General features: G+C 42.1%; 1 protein-coding gene across 3 annotated transcripts in view; it reads left to right on the forward strand.

Annotated features, from left to right (window-relative positions):
- Positions 1–19,232, forward strand: part of DEPTOR (DEP domain containing MTOR interacting protein) — a 136,262-nt gene that overhangs the window by 70,856 nt on the left and 46,174 nt on the right. The gene's annotated exons all lie outside the window — the stretch shown is intronic.

The raw sequence follows: 19,232 nt of genomic DNA on the forward strand, positions 1-19,232 counted from the left end.
CACCTGGTCCAGTCCAGATGGGAAGCAGATGCTTCTCACAAAGTTGGTTGTAAGTGGAGGACGAACATTTGCTGAAGCTTGGTGCAAGCTGCCACACTGAAGAGCTCAGTCTGACTCTCCTTTTAGGGCTGACTTACAATCGTGATGGCATAACCTATTGGTTAAGAACATAGTCGTTATCTATTGCTGCATCAGAAATTACCCCAGACCTTAAAGGCGTAAAACAATAATAAATGTTAATTACCTCACACAGTTTCTGTGGGTCAGAAAGTTGGGAGAGGCTTAGCTGGGTGGTTCTGGGGTGGGGTCTCTTGTGAGATTGCAGTCAAGATGTCGGTGGAGGACTACCGTGGTCTGAAGGTCTGACAAGCTATAGGATTGGCCTCACAGTGGCTCGCGTGTATACCTAGCAAGTTGGTGCTGGATGTTGGCTGAAAGCTTCCGTCCATTGCTGTCTGGACTTCTTCATAGGGCTGCTTGAGAGTTCTTATGACATGGCAGCCTGGCTTCTTGCGGAGGGAGAATCTAAGAGAATGCAAGACAGAAACCACAATATCTTCTAAGCGAGTCCTGAAAATCCCACACTGCCATTTCCTCAATACTCTACAGGTGCCCAGCTCAGCCCTGTTCGGTGTGAAAGAGGACTATACGAGGGTGTGAATACCAGGAGGCAAGGATCACTGGAGCCACCCCATAGGCTGGCTGTCGTAAGAACATAGGCTCTGGAATCCCAACTCCACCAGTTATATAGCTACTTGCCTTCTCTCATCTATCAAATGGGAATATCTACACAGGTGGTTGTAGGAGTAAATGTGGGAGATACAAAGCATTCAGTTCAATGCCCTGATCTTAATAAGTGCTCAATCAATTTATTAACAGAGCTGCAAGGTGCAGACTCTGAACAGTGAGGACAGGGCTGGGAACCAGGGAAGCATATCAGCCTAAAAGTCAATAGGAAGGGTAATACTTGAGTCATTCTTGCTGTGAACTCCCCTACCCCTACTTCCACACAGGCCGAATTTCTCTTCCAAGGTTAGGAAGATAATAATGGAATTATAGAGATGAAAGACATTTTGCAAATTATTTGGAGCAGTGTTTTACGGCCGCAGGTTGCAACCCTTTAGTGGGCTGTGAAATCAATTTAGAAAGCCATTCCCAGCTTGACTACTACACAAAGTACGGTCTAGGGACTATACAGTGTCATCATGGGAGCATGATAGAAACACAGAATCTCTGATCCTGCCAAGTCCTACTGAATTTAATCCACATTTTAGCATGACCCCCAAGTGGTTTGAATGCACATTAAAGTTGGAGAAGCACTAGACTGGATTTAACCAGGATAGAAAATATCAGAGCATAGTTTATGTAGTAAGGTTAGGTATTGTTTTGTAAAACTTTGATTTCGGTGAGATAATGATAGTAAACATATGATAGTAAACATCATGTGTGTATTGGTTTGCCACATACACATTGTTCCTGTGTGCTGGCGTCAGGTATTTTGAAACCCACTGACCTAGAGGCACTGGTCAGAGAGGCACGTGAGACACTCGGTATATTCCAGGGTGGTTTCTCCTACACGACCCTACCACGACTGCACTCATGACTGTTAGTGATGGCCTCATATGTCTGCTGCTTTCCTAAGCTCACAGAGGGCAGGAAGCTGGGTAGAAAGTAGAATGCCAGTGTGGTCTCTGGCCTTAGACATCTTCGAGTGTTGTTGGGACTCGAATATGGATATAGAAGCAATTAGCGAACAGAGGAAGTACTGTATATTTTATTTATTTTTTTGTATTTTACATTCTGTGGCAGGCACCATTCTAATGATTTTACAAATACTAACTTATTTAAACCTCTTAAACTCTTGGAGGCAGATATTCTTTTTGTTATTATTGTCAAATTTATTCTATTGTGGTAAGAACACCTACCATGAGGTCAATCTTCTTAACAAACTTTTAAGTGTCCAATATAGTATTGTTGACCATAGGGCAGGTGTTCTTATTCTCATCCTTTTACAGAAAAGGAAACCAAGGCACCAGTAGGCTAAAGATTTCATCTGAAGCCACTTGGGTAGTTACATCCAAATGGATATTTGCTAATAAGTGTGAACTCAGAGTTGGATGGAGTGTGGGGCTTTCCACAGTGAAAAATGGTGTGTTTGGGTTAGAGTTCTGTCGTCTTTGCTACAGACAGAAAACTTGGTGATACCAAGTTCCAGAGAAAGTCAGCCTCTTATACTACAGTTTATTGACTGATACTGTAACATCTTCAGAGAGAAGAGAGAGGGTGCCAGGAATTGTTTCCAAATGATTCCCCAAGAGCTAGTAATTATACTTCCACTACATTGTAATTTTGTAATGCTGTCAACAAAAAAGGCCATAAAGTTGCAATGTAAAGGATAAAATAAGGCATTACTGAGAGCAAATGTTAACCCCAGAAGTTTGCTTTCTATAGTTTCAGGAGGATTGAATATTCTCTACATGTATACGTCAGAGTTTCCAAGGGAGTCCCAGTTTCCCCGTCCAGCAATTCATTGCTAGATTACAGGTCTACGTGTGAGTAATGAAAATATGGCCACCACGTGTGTGTATGTTAGAGCTAATGATCAATACCAGTTAGTGTCTTAAGCAGAGCTCTGAATTCTTTAGCTAATAATTAACTTCACGGTTTGAACAAAGACATTAGGCTTTGAGCCGAAGGTTTCTGGATAAAGGTGTTTCCCTAGGTTGAAACCAGTAGACATAAAAATCAAGCCCGCTATGAAATCCTAACTAGCTTCATTTGTGAATGGTGAATGATGTTCTGTAATGAAGGCAGAACTTGTTAGATGAGTCATTAACTTACAAACCTATGCGTGTGTGCGTGTGTGTGTGCGCACGCATATACATGCAGGCGTATATGTATATATTGATACAAATGTATGTATGCTGACCACATATGTACATATTTATGCAGCTTTTTCATTTATTAAGGTTTACTGTATACCAGGTGCTAGGCTAAATACTTTATAGATTTTAATATATGGTATATTTAATGTGTATATGATTCACATATATGACACATATAAAATCTTATTAAAAATTTTTTAATATTTTCTGTGTTTATTAAAATCTTATTAAATTTTCATAGCAATTCTGTGACATTGGTATTATTGTTATTATTACAGTTTTACAGTGAAGAATTCAGAAATGCAAAGCCTTTAAGATCTTTTCCCAAGATTGCCTAGCTAACCAGTAGCTACTAGGTGTTGTGCCTTAGACAGACGTTTTGCTTGGTGCAGGCTGTATGTAACTGGGTGTGGCCACCTGACACAGTGGAATGAATGCTGTCTTGGGAGGGAGACAGACAGGAATTGGGTCCCAGCTCCTCCACCTTCTGAGTGACCATGTCGATGTCTCAATTCTTCCATTCCTTAGGTTTTTAGATTTATGAAATTAGAGTTTCATTATACACCTTTGAGAGTTATTTACTCACTCTGTGGGGGAGATCATATGACCTCCCACATGTACCAGAAGGACTCAACATAAAGTTGGACTCATGGCTAAGATTTATTATGGTGAAAGGACACAGAGAAGGATCATCAGGGGAAAAGATTCCCTAGGTGTTGTCTGGAGAAATCCAGGTACACGTTTCCTCTGTCCTCCCTCCCACAGCTGCGCAGATCTGGCTCCTTCGTCCAGCAGGAACATGCGATAACACATGTGCAATGCCCCTGCCCTTACGGGGGGAGGGAGGGGAGCCCACTTGAGACTCAAGTACAAGGTTTTTGTTGGGGGCTGCCCATGGAGGTGCGCTCTGCCTGCTTGGCCAGGCACAACTACCCGAATCCCAGACTCTCAGAAGGAAAGCACGTGTTCGCCATTAATCACAGCGTTTGTACAAACAATCTAGGCAGGCTGGTATAGCAGCATGCAGTGCTCCAGGTGGGTAAAGTCCCTTATCAGTCAGTAACTTAGGGAACCTTCCAAAAGCCAAGTTCCCAGATGTGAGCCACAGGTCACGCCCACCAGTGAGCCCTTCCGGATCAAAGTTGCCGTGGTAACCCCTGCACAGAGGTGCCGTGAGAATTCAATTATAGCAGCTGGCAAAGCTTTCCAAACAGCACCTACTTCTCATGGCCCCCATGCCAACTATTGTACGTGATCTGATCAACCATAAATAACAGTTAAAATTTACAGAGCCCCTACCATGTGCCAGCCTCTGTTCTAGTCACTCTACTTATTGAGTCATTTATTCCTCTCCATAGCCCTGTTAGGTATCATGATTATTCCCATCTTAAAGATGAGATTAAATAACTTGCTGAAGACAAGAGTTGGTAAATGATGAATTCAAGATTCAAATCCAGGCAATCTGGCTCTTACCACTAAAGACGACTGGGCCCTAATTATAAGCTCCATAAGATTAGAAAAAAATTCCCCAACTTTTATTGCATCAGCTCATACCACCTGGCAGATGCTGTAACCATAAAAATGGGTGGCTGATAACATATACGAGTCCCTGTCCCCAAAAAATGACCAGGCACCTTGAGATTTTGTGTAACCTGTGCAAATGCGGTGAACACATTTCTTTACTCATATAAAGTATCTCCCTCCACCGCTCTAGCTGCTCTCCAGCTATCTTTTCCTTACATGGAGGGAGGCAGAAACCAGATAATCACGTGGGTAAATTGCTCACAGCTGCAGCAGCTGACCCTGGATAATTAGGCTACCGCTGCTCTGTCCAGGCGTATAATTTCCTCTTTTAAAGATTTAGTCAGTGCACTCCAACAATTTCAACACTTCATCAAGCCTTCTTTCTTTTTCTTTTGTTTTAAGCATATATTTATATAACATTTTGCAAGTCCCAAAGTGGTTTTATGTATATTATCTTTTTAATCCTCCCAGCTGCTTGGGGGATAGTTGAGATTATCCCCTTCTCCAGTGCAAGACGGTAGCTGGGACATTCGCTCTGACAGCCATGAAGAGAGAACTTGGGATCCGCCACAGGAAGCTAGATGCCAGATCAAGACAGGAATTAACCCCATCTTTCCAGTAATTAAAATCACTGAGAGGGTTCATCCTAAGCCTGGAATAGTCTGGCCAAAGAATGAATGAGAGAGAGAGAGAGAGAGAGAGAGATGGGAGGAAAGAAGAAAGGAAGAAAAACAGCCCTGATGATTGAGGCTGGAGGCAAGATTATGACTTGCCCAAGACTGAGGGATACTGCAGAAAAGAAAGTATTCTGACAGTTGTTAAAACAGTAAGGAAGACTTGCCCTAAGACTATTGCAGTAAGGGGAGGGAGATGGAGCTCAACTCTGAATACAACAAGGACACGTGGGGATTTGTAGCCATGGAACAGGGTGAGGGGGTCAGGGGATAGAAATGTATTAATAAGAGGCACCAAGGGTAGGGGAATTCCTGCTAAACCAATGTAAGAGAATTCTTTTGAAAGGTAGGCCAAGGACTTATACATCAAAGACGGAGGATGAGAAACTTGGTCAAATATCAAGGGTAATTGGGTATGGAGTTGGGGGCAGTTCTCACTAAACTGACTTGGCAGGATTCTTTGCTAAGACTGGGCTAGCTGAGCAAGCCAAAGACAGGGTGGGGGGCCAAGGTCAGGCCTAATCAAAAAGAGGGTTCAGGGGAACCTGGCTATAAAGTCAGAACAAGGAGACAGTGTCTTTCAGTGGCAACCTACCCTTGCCGGCCTACCCTCCTTTCCTGTCCACCAAGACTGTCCTACTCACGTTCTGTTACTTTTTTCTTTTGGTAACTTCTTGCCACCAACAAATGAAGATTTTTCTATTACAGATGGTACCCATCAATATCTTCATCTTTCTTTACCCTTAACTAGAATGTAAGTGCTTTGAGGGCAGAGAATTTGTTTTCTCTCTCTCTCTCTGTATCCCCAGTGGCTTGGCATTTGTATTAACTGTTCAGTAAAAAATGTGTTCAATGAATGGATGACAGTAATGACCACATATTGAGGCCTTGCCATTTGCCAGGCCCAAGGCTGAGCGTTTGTACCAGCTAGAGTTCTTTGAATATAAGCAGCCCCGGTCATCATTTGCTTTAAACATATGGCAGAGCTAGCCGACAATTAAAGGAAACATTGAAAAACCAGATGCCTGAAGAACTAGAGCAGTTCCTGGGGATCCAGGTGCCAGGAACCTGTGACTAAAGGGGCCATGCCTTCCAGACACGTACAGCCAGGGAGTCTGCTCAGTGCTCAACTCTAGAGAGATTCTGATTGGCTGAACCTAGGTCATATGCCCACCCAAGATGGACAGACCCTTTTGACTGACAGACTCACCAGGTAGGGGAGGGCCACTGTTCACCCAAAAAAAAAAAAAAAAAAAAGTTGAAAGTTCTGTTACCACAGGGAAATGAGTGCTAAGGCAGGCAAAAGTGCTGGACAGGCTGTTTACCGCTGTTAGTTCATTTACTCCTTCCTCCCCAAATCAATGCACTTGGTATTGTTGTCCCTGTTGTTTTAGATGACAGTGTTTCAGCATTTGCAGCTAGTATAAACATTTGCTCCTAAATAACAAACTCTGAACAGAAAAAAATAATAATAATACTCGGGGAGAATATTTTCTCAATCTACTTTCAATAGTTATTTCAAGGGTAATCTTTATCAACAGCCACAATCTAATAAAATTGTTTTGCTTTCTCAATTTGGAATTTGGGGTAATTATCCCACTGTGCCTTCTGATATGCTTTAACTCTGTTTTACTTTCTATTATAGCTGAATCCAAAGCAAGAAAAATGTACACAGCCAGAATGTTGTTGCAATGCAAACATGAAGGAGCAAGGTTGCTTGGTAAAGTCAAGGGCTAATGCATTGGCACACATTACAGTGTTGATTTTGGTTAAAGGAAAACAGGTGTGTCACCAAGCCGAGACTTAACTATTAGAAAGTATGAAGGGAATGAGAGATACCTTATCTCATGTAATCTTCCAAAAGAGTGCAATGCATAAGGAACAGAGAGCTTTTGTGAACAGTGTCGTAACTGCAAATATTTCTGTCTTTAGTTGACATTAGTATAACTTTTCAGGTCCTTGTCAGGTCCACTAGCTACAGACAGTGTTTGGCTTTGAAGCCTGTCGTCCTACCAACTCCTACCTCGCTCCTGATAGCTCGTTGTCTGGTATCCCGGCCTTACATAGTCCTCAGTTTACCCAGGTGCAACATTTTTCTAATAGCATGAGGAAGCCTTAAAGTACAACAACACATATGGAAATTATGCAATCTTGTATTCAGTACTACTCAGCTAGGTGTTAATGCGGTAATTTAAGGACTTCTCTGGGTTTCAGTGGTCATTTTTAGTGGGATGTGTAGGCCAGGGCTGCAGGTTTATTAGCAACACTATTAGAAACACATATCAGGGTGGAATGGACAGTTTAGGATTCTGGTCATGATATGCTCCTCCCCTCAGGAGGAGGTCAGGAAGAACTGTGGTGTGAAGTCCTGGCTACCGATGGTCATGAGCTTGACCGTGGCTCTCAAGGCAGAGTGGAGGGGGGTGGGACAAAAAGTTAAGAGGCTTTCCTTTCAGGAATAAAATGCCTCCATTCTCTTTTCCATTGCAGTCCATTTTTCTAGCTCTGCCTCTGTGTCAATCTTTTTTTTTTTTTTTTTTTTATTCGACAGAGACAGCCAGCGAGAGAGGGAACACAAGCAGGGGCAGTGGGAGAGGAAGAAGCAGGCTCATAGCGGAGGAGCCTGATGTGGGGCTCGATCCCATAACACCAGGATCACGCCCTGAGCCGAAGGCAGACGCTTAACCGCTGTGCCACCCAGGCGCCCCTGCCTCTGTGTCAATCTTGAGTGAGTTTCTTGTGTCATTCCCTCGTAGCTGGGAGACTGGGATGTTTGTGCAAGGGTTCATGTCTGGGACCCAAATTCTCCTTGGGCTCTCCTCTAATTCTTATAGGATTATTCTCACAGCATGTCATCCTTGCCGCTGTCCTGCAGTTTTTCATGGTTATTCCTCTAGAAAATCCCCAACTAGCCACTCCTGGCTTGAGATCCTTAACCACTCATGCTCACGGTAAGTCAGTTTCTCTTCGCTGACACTCCCCTCTCAGACGGTATGTCTGGATTGTCTTTTTGTGTTTGGGCCTCCAGCTCCTCCTCCAGCCCCCTTCTCCCTTCTTCTGCCATGAATTGCTAAACAAGCTAAAGCATATTTGTATTGGGAGTGATTGCCAGGTGTGAAACTGCCCATATGTCAACTCTGATCAGTGTGACTATGCAATGGTATTAAGTTAAAACTTAAGAAAGAAATACACACTCACACACACATGCACACACACACACACATCCAGATTACAATTGAAAAAATGTGTTTATTAATGTTCATAACCAAACTTAATCTAATTTGGAGAGTAATGTTTTTGTACAATTATGCATTTAAGTTATTTTGAAACTGACATAAAATTTTAAAGGCTCTAACACTTTAGCTTTTTTCTAAAAAGCTCCCTTTCACTTTCTTCTCTGTCCCAGTGATAACATTGGACTCAATGAGAAGCCCACCCCCCTCCTCTCTCTTTCTGTCCAAGGAAGGCCCGCATATTGGGGTCTATATTCTCTCCATTTTATTGTAACCACACCTTTGGCTCCCGCACGGGTTTCAGTCTGATTGGAAATTACCAAAGCCACCACGCCCAGGGAGAAGGGGTAGGTGTTGGTGTTGCCCACTGGCTCGTTCTTATATCTCTAAAGTCTTCTTCGACAGTTGCTGAGAGCATAATCTCAAGCAGGGATTCCTATCAAGTGGGAACATAATATGCTTCCGCCTCAAAATGAGGAAAATAGGATGGGCGACATAGCATGGGGGGCGGGAAAAGGGACTACAGTAATAAGACCCTCGATCACGCAGCTGTCAGAAGCTTGGGATAAGAGTGCTTTTCTGAACTTGTTTGGTGGTTAGCTGGTCTGTTCCTATGGGATATCAATCTCTACTCTAGACTGGTACTATTTCCCATAGAAACATGATGTGAGCCACAAATGCAATCCATTGATGTACTTTTAAAATTTCTAAGAGACACAATAAAAACAGTAGAAGCAGGTGAAGTTAATCTCAATAATACATTCTAACTCACCATCTCCAAAATATCATTTCAGAATATAGTCCACATGACAGATACCAATCAGCTATTTTATGTTCTTATTTTTCTTACTCAATCTTTTAAAGTTCAGTGCAGGGACTCCTGGGTGACTCAGCCGATTAGGCATCCAACTCTTGATCTCAGCTCAGGTGTTGATCTCAGGGTCATGAGTTCAAGCCCCCTATTGGGATCCATGCCCAGCGTGGAGCCTACTTTAAAAAAAAAATAATAGGGGCACCTGGGTGGCACAGCGGTTAAGCGTCTGCCTTCAGCTCAGGGCGTGATCCCGGCGTTCTGGGATCGAGCCCCACATCAGGCTCCTCCGCTGTGAGCCTGCTTCTTCCTCTCCCACTCCCCCTGCTTGTGTTCCCTCTCTCGCTGGCTGTCTCTATCTCTGTCAAATAAATAAATAAAAATAAATAGATAGATAAATAAATAAATAAATAAATAAATAAATTAAAACCCAGAGCTCATCTCAGTTCGGACTCTGACACATTTTAAGTGCTTGGCAGCCCCATGTGTCCTGTGGCTGCCGTTCTAGAAGCTGAGCTCTAGACCTTTTTGAATCCAGCACAGGGTAGGGTGGAATCCTGGTGAGTGTGTATGTCATTTTTCAGCCCCTCATCTCAGACATCTTGGTGGTTAAATTCCCAAATGTTTGTGTCAAAGAAGCACCTTGTTATCTATATTTTGCAGTGCCTGTTTGGACAACCCCATAGAGCTGGTTGCCAGCCACACAAGTTTCTGGAATGGCGACAATAATTCTCTCTTCCCCAGCACACTGATTTCACAATCGTATTTTCTTTCTCCTCTGTTTTTTAAATATTCCCTTTGATTTTTAAATATTTCCACGAGTCAGAAATTGTGGAATGCCATCACTTAGGCTGGTTTTGATCTTAGTGGTTTCCTCTTTGCTCAGAAAGGGCTTATCCAGTATCTAACCCAAAGTTCAGGAACACTTTCTTAAACTTCTGCTCTTCATTGTGGCCTCCTTTGGATTTTTGCTGGCAGCAGGACAATATTACTAATGGTGCATTGCCATTATTGTGACCTATCTTTCAGATATCTGTGGAACCCTCTGTTTATTAATTTCACTTGCATTGGATAAAAGAGGAGGTTATTGTCATTTCTTCTCCGCAGATGTAAAAATTGAGGCCCAAGGACTGTCCAGTTCCGTCCCAGGGGCATCAGAGCCGAGTGGCTAGGAGGCATATCTTCTGCCTGCATGACTTTATGTCTAATCCCTCTTGACTTCCAGTCAAGCAGTTTGTTGCAAGGTGTGGGCTACAAATACACAGAAAGCATTTGTTTTTTAAGCTTTTGATTTCATGTCTCCAGACCTGCGTTTGGAACAATATCAGGATTGTGTTTTGGTACAAATAACAGAAAATGTAGTAATGATAGGCTGGAACAAAGAGGTCCCTCTGCCTCGGGCAGGGAGCTGTTCGGCCGGCAGTTGGGGGTGTGGGTGTCAGGGGGAATCCCCAGCTGCTAAGAGTGGATAAGGCCCCGTCTATTTCTGCTCGGCTATTCCTAGAGTTCTCCAGGCCTCGTGTCTGCACTGTGGGTGGGAAGAAGATGGAAAGGCAGAGAGGTGTCACCTAGCAAGACTTCGCTTTTTATTTAGGAAAGGTTGCCTCTTCCTGAGAGTTACACCTACATCACGTGGGTCAGAACTATGTCACGTGGTCACCCCTTGGCAGAAGGCGATCAGTGTATCGAATGCTTTTAGCCAGGTACACTTCTTCCCTGGGCAAATAATAAAGGAGGAAGAAAGAGACAGTGGGTTTTGGACAAGCAGCTAGCATTGTCATCCACAAAGACAAATGTCTTTATCATTAAGTAACTATGGGAACTTCCCGTGAAACCGGGCTTCCAAGGGATAGTTTTCTTCTTGTGTCCACGCACGGAGGTCCTTGTAGCTCTAAGTGAGATTTGAAATAGCTGGGGGTACTGATGTCAATGTCTTATTTTAACCACTGCACCATGGTTATCTTAACGTTAGGGGGTGCTGGGGTAGACAGATACTGTCTGTACTATCTTTACTGCTTTTCTGTAAATCTAAACTGATTTCAAAATATAAAGCTTCTTTTTTTAAAAAGTAGGCAAGATTTTTCCTGTATCTGTCTTCCTTTTTAAAGAAAAGGTGAGTACAGATATAAATGATACAGAAAATAGATGAAGACCGTTTTTTTTTTTAAACTGCTAAATCTCACCACCAATTTCTTACTTTTTTGAACATCCACTTCTTCCTACTTCTGGGGTTCCACACTCTTCAGTCTCATAAGGAACACCTGATACATTACTCGACAGTAAAGGACCAGCAGATTCTGTGGTAACCTTTCTGGAAAGAGTTAGAAAATGCCATCTGGGAATAAGGCTTTGGTGGGTGTTCACACCCCATGTTTCTTGGATAGGGTTTTATTCTGGTACCTTCAACATCCCACTGGATGCTTTTCTCTGTGTTGTTGGCCTTGCTGATTTGATCTGGCTTAGGCTGGTTGCCTCTTTGTCTTCCAGACTACCTAGAGTTGCTTCCAGATGCTTCCCCTACGTAGGCGAAGTCTGCAGAGGCTTGTACCTTGGAAAGGTATCTTTCAGGCACTGACAGCCTGGGCCCTCAAGGAAACCCACACATGGACAACATCAGTGGGGTGTCCCTGGCCCAGAAACTGTAACAGGCCTTTTATCTATGTCATTCTGTTGTTTCTTCAGCTCATTTTCCAGATGAATACAACTGGAGCTCAGGGCAGTTAAGTAACTTAGTAAAGACCAGGCATCCAGCATGAGACAAAACATGAGTATCAAAGATGAATCATCTTTGAAGATTCTGGCAGTATTTTCTCAGGCTGAGTGTAATGGATAGTGGAAAAAATTGTCTGTATTATTTGGACAAATACAATGCAGTTCATCATTTAAAAAAAAAAAAAAAGAGTGAAGCTGGCGTTCAGCCCAGGGCCATCTGAGACCAGACCGATGTTTTCTACGTCATCATTCTGTCCTTTCGATGAGCAGTTCCAAGGTAATAAACATTCTGGCCTGGTGAAGAGTTTTGTGGAAAATGTGCCCATCCAACTGCCTTCTGTAAGCTAGAGATAAGAATACAAGAGGGATAAACTGGGTTTTTTGGTGTTTGTAAGCTCATTTACCTCTTCATTGGCATTATTACATTTCTGGATGGGAGAAAGTCTGGAGAGGAGATTAAGGGATGTGGTTCCAGAGTTAATCTGTCAGTGTTTCTGGCTTTGTCCTTCCAGTGAATAACTATGGGACCTTGGGCAAGTTTACTTTGTATAATCCTGTTTTCTCGTCTGTAAAATGGGAATAATTCTACTGGCTGTCTCTTAGTGCTCCTATGAGAACTCAATGATATAATCATGCCTGTGCTCAGCAGAGGGCCTGCCTGGCACCGAGTATCGCTCAATAAATGTTAGCCATTGTTACTTTCATTATTGTTATCATCAACATTCTCAGCATCAGATGCCTTGGTGGGTAGAGCTCAATATAAATTCGATGGCCTCATGCATGCTGGTCTTACACAGTATCTTATCCATACTGTGCGCTGAATGTATCCATGTTAAATAAATCCACACTGAGGGGTTTTAATTAGGCCTTTTAATTATGCCAACAATTCCAAAAGATCTAGAACAGAGTCTCAAAATTTGTTCGTTGCATTTTGTATGTGAAGTATTCCATTTCCTGGACAAAATAAATTTGTTCTTAGACCTTTGTGCATATGGTATGATTTAGTCTCTGAAAAACATACCCTTTGTTTTGAGTTTTATCTCTAGCAATGAAGGTTCCAGTCTTTGGAACTCGCCCAGCTATTATTTAATGATGCATAGAGAAGAAGAAAACATCATTTGACCTACGTACCGTCTGTTTATTCCCTTTACGTTTCTGGCAATAAGACACAGAAGCTGCAGAGACCTACACAATCACGATTTCATGTTTTGATTTTCTTCTTTTCTGCTGTCTTTACCAGATTACTTTCATCTTTCTTCCTTGTCTCTCTCCCATCTTCTCTCCTCCCTTCAATCAGTTAAGTTAGCGTAATTGGGTTCTAACTTTGCGAATGTGAAGTGTTTTGTTTTGGTAATATCAGTTAATAGGACTGTATACCCTAAAACCAATTTCCGTTTTCATATCCTCTTCTTAATGTTGTCAGTGCTCAGGATGTAATTATTTCAGTTCTCTGACTCACTGTTGTTATTGCTGTTTGAAGAGTTTTGTATCCCAAGCACCTAGCTCTGTCCTTACCTGGCATAGCACTTAAACACAATTGCTCAATGTTCTTGAATCAAGGACTTTTGCTGCTTTAGGAAACAGCGCTCTTTCAACTTCTGCATTCCTTTAGGATGGTTTGAGATGGGTAATTATGGCCTTAAGTATAGCTCAGATTGAAAAAAAAACAGCTTTAATCTTCTGTTGTAGTTAGTTCTCAATGCATGTTTTCCACCAAACACATGATTAAAAAGCATGATATGAATGAATATTTTTTAGCCTTGACAGTTTTTTAAATCTGCAGCCTACTAAGTGACATGAGTTGCTTGGACTCTGAAGGATGGTGACAGCAGGAGCAGGGAGGCCAGAGTGCAGAGCCTTTGCTGGACGTGTGAGACCACAGAAAGCTTTGGACTTATTGGCAGAGAAGGTGCAGCATTTTCCTATGCAGAATTTATTTGCCTTTTAGAAACCCGAAGTCTAAGGACTAGATCTGCCACCTGTTTCGCCTTGAGGCTTGTCAGTACTCTTAGGCAAAGTCTGCAGGTGCTAAGTGTCCTTTTATGAGGAGGTACAGGGATTAGTAGATGAGAAAGCAAGCGAGAGGAAATGGAGTGAGAAGTAGGGTGGAGTGACAGCCTTGATGGCCCAGAATGATCCTTCACCCACCCTGGAGCCCTGGGGGAAGCAGTGAGCCACACCCACCTCTGTTGCGGAGGACGGTGATGAAGAGGGTGCTAATCATGACAGCCAGCGAGGGTGTCCTCTCTTAAAGGTGACCTGGAAGACATTTTAGCTTTGGCCCCAGTTTGCATGTGTAGTATGGTGCCCCCCCACCTCATCCTTGCTGATCGTTCTTCTTCACTGTAATAGCCATTATCCTCCCTCTTGCCCCCGTCTTTCACTCTGCTAAGTTACGTATTTGATCCCAGATCCAAGACCGTCCTTTAACAAAGTTTGATGGGGGCATCTGGGTGGCTCTGTCGGTTAAGTGGCTGACTCTTGATATGGGCTCAGTCATGATCTCGGGGTCCTGGGATCAAGCCCCCTGCCCCAATTGGGGGGCTCTGTGCTCAGCGGGGAGTCTGCTTGAGATTCTCTCTCTCCCTCCCTCTGCTTCCCCTCCGCCCCCACTCGTACTCTATCAAAAAAATAAATAAATCTTTAAAAAATTAAAAAATAAATAAAAAATTAAAAGATCTGATGAGATGCCACCCAGAGAGCAGTTGGTGACTGCACATGCTCTCCCCCCAACTCCCTCCCACCCCCCCTTATCACACTGCTGGATTCAGTTGGCTTACTTCACGATGGCTCTTGTGTTATGCCATTTGCCAGCAAACATTTCAAGGATGAACAAAAGTATGTGACCTTCCTCCCTCCAACTAGATAAGTAGCTTAAAATGTTTTTTATATTCAGCTGAATTTGTAGGTTTCAAGATGATAGATTCTTATATTCATCTTTAGATTACATGTGTCAGTGGCGTAGAAGCCAATTTCCCCTTATAGATAATCACTTTGTAAGGTCTCTTTCTGTTGCTAAAGCCATCCTAATAACTTATAAGAGAAAAATGTAGCCACATTGTCCACAAAAAGAAGAATATATGAATGTCACTTTATTATTTTGGTAGACTACATGACATTTCTTTCATGCTTTCTGAAAAGTAAAGGCATGCAGTGAATTAGGATCTCTTTTCTTTTACCAAGTATCAACAACATTGTGAGCCTAGTGCTTCTAGAACCCCCACTTTCCTAAGCAACTAGATCCTCTTGTATTTATATGGCTTCAGCTTTCTGGCTGTGTCTGCTTTTCCTCTTATTTTATGTCTGATTTAATACCAAGCCAAGTCAAGCCCCTTGGGACTGCCACCCATCTGAAAAGGAAGTCTTCATAAGTCCCAGAAATTATAAATTGAATGGATAAATAATTATCACTTTTTTTTAAAAAGATTTGATTTATTTGTTTGACAGAGGGACAGCCAGCGAGAGAGGGAACACAAGCAGGGGGAGTGGGAGAGGAAGAAGCAGGCTCCCAGGGGGGCAGGGACGCCTGACGTGGGGCTCGATCCCAGGACACCGGGATCACGCCCTGAGCCAAAGGCAGACGCTTAACGACTGCACCACCCAGGCACCCCTAATTATCACTTTTCAATGACAGCCGTAATTGAAACTAGAAAACTAGCAAACCAGATATTGAATGTCAGCTTTGCATATTCTCTTATTTTTTCCTGGTTAGAGGTTCATATTCTCAAGGAGCTAAGAATGAAATTTGTCAAATTGTGTATGTCACAACATTTACTTTAAATAAAAGTTCTGTATAGTGTTGGGATCTGAGAAGTAAAGAATTGGAAAAACCTCAAGATTTAGAGCCACAATCACCATCCCCCAAAAGATTTTTCCTTCCTTCTCTTTAATTTCCACCCCCCCCCCAGAGTTTAGGTTATTTCTTCCGTGTTTACCAAAGAGTAAGTCGCCTATGTGGTGAATGGCTTTTGTATTTAATATAGTGAATGTCTTAAAAGTGTAGGAAGAATCAACTCCTTATCTGGAATAAAAACTATATGTCATTTAGCCATTGCTTATTTCTTAGGACTCTACATGTGTAATTTATGGCTATAAAAATGGCTTTCTTAATCTAGTTACTTCCTTAAACATCCTGTGTCTTAACTGACTCCTTTATTTCTTGCTCTCCTCAGACTCCTGAGGTTTAGCTGTCTTCCACTGGGACACTTGCCAAACTTGACCTGGATATCTGGTTAAGATTTCATATTTTTCATGAATGAAAACGTGGCAGAACTGTGTGTGGTAGATGCCAAATATTCTTTGAAAGAAGGGCAGAAGAGACAGAAGAGATAGGTTCTGTGCAGGAACTTCAATGACCGAGGCTCAGGTCAGTCTTTAGGAGTCTAAGAGCAAGAAGACTTAAACCACTCCATTTCGGATGACATTCCAAATCCCTCACATCCATTATCCTATTTCTCCTTCACAGCAAAGCCGTGCAAAGGTAAAAGTTGAGTAAGTTGCCCAAAGCACTCTGCTAGTCAGGTGGGCAGAACTGGCATCAAAACTGAGGTCAGCTAACTCTAGTACCTTTGCTTTTTATTGAGTAATACTAGTTTCTAAAAGTTATTGAGCCTACGAGAGTGTTTAATGAAGTCCCAACTTAATTGTTTTGTTCTTCTCTGAAGCAATGTCTCTTTTAGCAGACTTTGGTCTCGATGAGTTTGAAAGGAGGAGCAGAGGAGGTGTCATATTCCAGTCACCATGCTAAGATAGACAGCTGGGCTGGCGTGCGACGCTTAGTAGGTGCTCACATTGTTGGATAAATGAATAGATGCTGTGAGTGACTGATTGATGCTATGATACGCTGTCTGCCCGCACTCTTGAAGCTTTTGTGCCTGCAGTTATCTGTGTTACACCTGAGGCTGTGCTCGCAGACAAAGCAAATGCATGAAACTCAGTGTTCGTGTCATTAACCTTTTCATGGGAGAGAGAGAAAACAGAACCCTTTAAAGGCAAAATAATTCGTTGAAAACAATGCAGGTGACACATGCAATTGTCACTTTTCTATTCTGAGGGGAGAATTGGACTCCATCTGTTCCAGCCGCACAGCTGGGGGATGATCACGTGGAGACATTCGTTTTCACAGAGTGCGGCTGCTCCTGAGGCACTAAAATCCAAATAAGCCCTTGAACATTGAAGTGGAGCATTAAATATAGTGTGTCATAAGATTGGATTCCCATGAGCCAAACGGCATCATCATCAGTACGTGATGGTAGTTGTAAACATAACCACCGCGGTTGTAAAATAATAAAGGTGTAATTTTTCGAGTTCTTACAATCCACTTGGCATTATGCTCATCAGGTGTGGTCTTCTATCTCATCCAGTTTTTGTTTTCCCTGCTTCGGTCACATTTAAGGTCATTTGCCCTATTGGAGAGGGAATATGACGAATAAGGACTATTTGAATTTAACCCCTTCATCTTATCTCAGATGCCAAATTTACCCTCTGAGCTGTAGGTGGCGGAGAGCTGGGGAGGTGGAGACTGGAGCATGGGTATGACTTCCACTCTAGGTCTTGGTATTTAAAGCCTGAGGAGATTAAATTGGTAGTCAAATTTCCGCTTCAATTAAAAATACTTTTTAAAGTATTTTTAGCCAATCTGGAATTTGTTTGAATTTAGAGTGTTTTTCTGGATTTATTTAAACCAGAGCCAATGTTTTGTATAATTCACAGTCCAAATAGAAAGCAGTAGATATTAATAAATGTATACAGAACTGTATATTTTCAGGTTGCAATTTAAGATTCACCTTGAAGATTTAAAAATTTCAATAAACTCAGATAAGTTTGCCAGAAATAAATAACTTCTCTACAAAATTTTATTATAGTATTATTGAATGTAGTGATATAGTAAATTTATAGAAAAATTTGACTATCCTCAAAAGAACCACTATTTGTAGATATCGTATTAAAGTATAATTGGCTCATCTCTTGGTCCAGGATGCATTCAGCATCTCCTGAATCCAAGAATGCTTTATTTACTAAGAACGTTGCAGAACTACCACTGAATTAAGTATATTTGTCTTTGTGGCCAACATCATTCATTTAGCTAAAGTGGCTAGTTTGTCACCATTTAAAGACAGTGAAACACCCATATGAATCGTTAAGTTAAAAGTTGGCAGGGGGACCCTCTTAATAGGGACCCACCTTTCTGAGACTTGAATAGTCATGTAACCAGAATTACTCACAGCAAATGTGCATGATAAATACAGCTATAACCCTAGATTGCATTTGTCAGTGTAGAGCCAGCGCGGATGTGATGCTATTTGCGAAATACCTAGAGAGGCTGCTGTACTGGTTACCATTACTGATAAATGAGTTAATATGATTCTCAGTGGGTTGTGTTAGTTTATTTTCCTAGTGATTTACAGAATTTTAAATTTCACATTTCAAAAAAAATTGCCAAGAATGAGTACTTAAAACCCTTTTATCTCTTTTTACCATCATTTCATAAATTGTAGGACAAAAAAATGTACACAGCATGTAGTCAACCTAAGTCAATAAATGTGAGTTGAATAAATGGATGGATGAATGGACAAGAAAGTTGTGATGGTATCATTTCAGAATAAAGGAAAGGCTTTAAATGGAACACATTTAGTTTTAGGAAAGACAAATGCATTGTCCTTAATGTTCCAATTTCCCGTGGCCCACTAACCTCTTCATGACATACCACAAACCCACACCCTGGTTTAGGGAGAACTGTTGTATAGACTAGCCACTAAATAGTTTGAAGTTAGCTGTCTTCTGGACATGTTGCTTATCTGACTACCCATGATAGGCTATTCACTGCCAGTCTTTTACTGAGCACATACTCTGAGCCAAACACATGGTAGTCTAGGATTTCAGGTTGCCAGAATGATTAAGACACAGTCTGGGCCCTCAAGCAGAGTGACTTGGTTGGAAGAAAGAGATGGGCTCCCCCCCCCCACCAAAACAAACAAACAAACAAACAAACACATGATATGTGGTCTCTGTATTATTTTTTCAGCTCTCTGTGAGTCTATATTTATTTCAAAATCAGAAGTTTAAAAATGAATGGAGGTATGGATATGAGACTAGCACTGTGCTGGGCACTGGGACACATGACTACATGAAGCCGTGAGAGAGCCTAGAGTTGAGTGGACAAGGCTGAGAATTGAACGGGCAATGTGGGCACAGTGTGGTAAGTGCTCAGCGGGAGGTTGCATAGGGCTCGGACAACACGAGGAAGAGTATGACTTTAGATCAGAGGTGAGGTCAGGCCAAGCTCCCCCAGAGGAATTGGTTAGCAAATTTTTAAAGTGCATGGCACGTGGAAAGAATTTGGGACGGTGTGTGGACTACAAGGTCATGTGGCATCTAGAGAATTACACTCTTT

Source organism: Ursus maritimus, unplaced genomic scaffold (assembly GCF_017311325.1).
Source record: "Ursus maritimus isolate PB19 unplaced genomic scaffold, ASM1731132v1 scaffold_9, whole genome shotgun sequence".
NCBI classification, from domain to species: domain Eukaryota; kingdom Metazoa; phylum Chordata; class Mammalia; order Carnivora; family Ursidae; genus Ursus; species Ursus maritimus.